This window comes from Pyxicephalus adspersus, chromosome 8, assembly GCF_032062135.1.
Source record: "Pyxicephalus adspersus chromosome 8, UCB_Pads_2.0, whole genome shotgun sequence".
In the NCBI taxonomy this organism is placed as follows: Eukaryota; Metazoa; Chordata; class Amphibia; order Anura; family Pyxicephalidae; genus Pyxicephalus; species Pyxicephalus adspersus.
The window spans coordinates 2,906,430-2,909,771 of record NC_092865.1 but is presented as its reverse complement, the minus strand read 5'-3'; the positions used below and the strand labels follow the sequence as shown (position 1 = coordinate 2,909,771).

Here is a 3,342-nt window from a genome sequence, read left to right as displayed (position 1 = left end):
TGTTTTGTCGTGTATATTGCTATGTGCTGTATGCCGATTAATGTCCAAGCAGCCCAATTATTATCTTGTATTTATATAGCGCCGACATATTCACAGTGCTTTACAAACTCCATAGTCATGTCACTAACTGTCCCTTAAAGGGGCTCACAATCTAATGCCCCTACCATAGCCATGTGTCATTAACACAGTCTAAGGTCAATTTTGGGGGCAGGCCAATTAACCTAACTGCATGCTTTTGGAATGTGGGAGAAAACCCACACAAACACCGGGAGAACCTGCAAACTCCATGCAGATTGTGTCCCGGCTGAGATTTAAACCTGGGAGTGCTAACCTTTGAGCCACCATGCTGCCCAGTGCACTACATTGCACAGAAATGTAGTGTATGTGAGGCTTTACAAATTGCAGAACATAGCAATTGCAACATAGCTGTCTTGCTGCAATGAACTGGTAAGGTGCATTTGGGGTGCCATTGAGAATGAATGGCAACCCATCATAGAAATACATGTTATGTGCATTGCAATCACACATGCTTTTCAACAAATGTGTGGGTTTCCATATTGTTTTAATGGAAACAATGCATTCATAATTAGAACTGGACTATTTCCTGTTAATATGGGGTTGGCATCCACACTTCACTAAGGGGTATTGCTTGGGATGTTTGGCTTTTTTATACTTATAGGTAAATGCAGCAAAAAACTTTACACTGTTTAAACCTAGATTGATAACACACATTTTACTTTTCGTGTTTTCCTGATTAGCAGCTAAGTGTGCGCAAGAACTTTTTGTATTTCATTCTTCTTCTAAAAAAAGTGTGCAATACAAAACAGCAAATAATGCCAAACTGCGCTGGTTTGGGAATTTGCTGGCAGTCTGATAACAAAGCCAAACCACCGAAATCCTCATCTTCTAGGATAGGTACGAGGATTGAATGGTGGGATCTGGTGACACTGGCAGTCAAGCTAAAGGTGCTACAATGATAGCAGATGTAGATGAAGGACAGAGGCAAGCTTTGGAGAAGCCTTTTGTTTCCCAGAAGCCTTTTTAGAAAGCTGAATGGCAAAAAACACTGTCATTTGGATTGGGCTATAAATATCTAAAATATGACATTCAATTCAAACCTAACATCATCTGAATGTTGAGATTGGCATTAAACTTCTGTAGAGTTGAAGTTCTGTCCTTTCCAGTGTATATAGTTTCCTAGTTTCAGCATGAAATAGCTACCAGAAGACCAAATCAGATGTCACAATAAGTGACACAAAAAAATATAACCGTTCCACTGACAGCAGAAAGCAATGAAGGTAAAGAAGTGGGCTGTATAATGTGCAGAGTAGCAGCAGCTCCATGGATAAAAATCAGTAACCACAAAACCTGGAGTGTTGGATGGATGAGTAACATTTCACCCCCTAGGAAAGCAAAGGATAAGGTTTTTGGATCTTGCTAAACAATGGCCCATACAAAGCAAACTGCCCATAAATCTACTGGTGGAAAGGCTCCAAGGAAGCAGCTGGCTACTAAAGCTGCAAGGAAAAGTGCTCCCTCTACAGGAGGTGTGAAGAAGCTTCACAGATACAGGCCTGGTACTGTGGCTTTGAGAGAAATCAGAAGATACCAGAAGTCCACTGAGCTCCTGATTCGCAAGCTTCCATTCCAGCGTTTGGTGAGGGAAATTGCCCAGGACTGATCTGAGGTTCCAGAGTCCAGCCATTGGCGCTCTGCAGCAAGCAAGTGAGGCCTACCTGGTTGGTCTCTTTGAAGACACCAACTTGTGTGCCATCTATGCAAAGAGGGTACCAAATATGCCCAAGGACATCCAGCTAGCAAGAAGAGGAACTTGCCTAATTTTGTTTTCTGGAAACTGTTTTGATCTTAGATTTTTTTTTCTTTTTGTTTTTTACAAATGTACATAAAGTGTGATATCTCCTTATTTTATAAAGGCTTTGTTACTGTAGAGTAGTTGACTGTAAATTGGTAGTACACATTTTATATGACATTCCCTTAATCCTCAGGTTTTTCAGAAATTTTGTATCTGCAACTAGTCTACTTCTGTGGTTCTGCCCATTTAAGAGTCTGCATGCCTTGGTTCCATTCCATTCCCAGATTCCATACTTTGGTATCTTTCAGTGTAACTCTATCGTAAATAAACATTCCACTACTTCAAAAATAAAAAAACGCTATGCTGCTCCATGCTTGCTGGAATATATAATCCCAGACAACAGATAAAGTGATGATGATGATGGTCTTAAAATGCAGCTCTACATACAAACAGAATATTTCCTGCTTGACACAGACCAGGCCTGCAGTAAATATCATGCAACTACAGCAACACCAAACTCCCCAGTCCCCAGAGCAAGAGAAATCCCCATAATGTCCTTTCTGTTTTTTCTATAACTATCTTAGCCACAAAAGTTTGATCGAATAATAAAATTGTTGGGTACTAATACAACCAAACTAAATTTGACTTTTAACTCCATAACAGTAACACTAACACTGAAGGTATGTTGCTCCCTTGTTAGGTGACCACATATGTCTCTTCTTCTTCTTCTATTTTTCCTGGGTGTTACAGGGCTCATTGATCCAGTGAATTATCTCCATTTAGCTGAGAATCTGGATTCAGCTGACTTGTCTTGTATCCATCCTCACTCTGTGAGCTGATATCGAAGCTTCCCCAGTGAGACAGCGAGATGGACGGGGAAAGCTGCAAAGCACAGATAGTATCAGTCGAGCACTCTGAGGATTTGTATGCTGCATTCAAACTGCATCATTTCATGTTAATGAAGTCACGTCCTCATCCATCGCCTGTACCTGACATGCATCTGAACTCCTAGTGCCAAACACAGACATCGTTTAACCAGATGGAGAGGAAAATATATTAGAGGGTCAAATTGACTCCCCGCGAGTGAACTGCCAGGGAATTTATTAATGCGGGAATCAGGCTCAATTTTTTTTTAACCTTTTCCATAAAATATTTTTATGTTGCTTTTGCAGGCTGGGGCGCTTGAAAAATGATCGGGAGAAGAAAAATCTCTCTGCGGCGATACATATTGGAGGGCCGGCCTGAGCTGTCATTACTTTTACCCTCTCCAGATAATCTTCATAAATAGTGTTTAGCATGATATGTGATCAGCGTACGAACAAGTCTCAGAGAAAGAAAGCAAAAGAAATACTGGGATTTTAAATTATAGCACATAGCTAGCGGGATAAGTAGCAGGGTTGGAAATGTTAGCAGGCCTGTGGCTCCATAGGGGCCCAATATATGCATCCATGCTGAATCTTTATCCCACTGTGCAGAAACAGAAGCATCATTATTTGTAAGCTTATAAATGTCTGTTGTTCATTTTCTAT

The 3,342-nt window shown here is 40.7% G+C and overlaps 1 pseudogene; it reads left to right on the top strand.

The window, feature by feature from the left end:
- Positions 1 to 1,428: 1,428 nt before the first annotated feature.
- Positions 1,429 to 3,058, top strand: LOC140337106 (histone H3.3A-like; annotated as a pseudogene).
- The last annotated feature ends 284 nt before the right edge of the window (positions 3,059 to 3,342 follow it).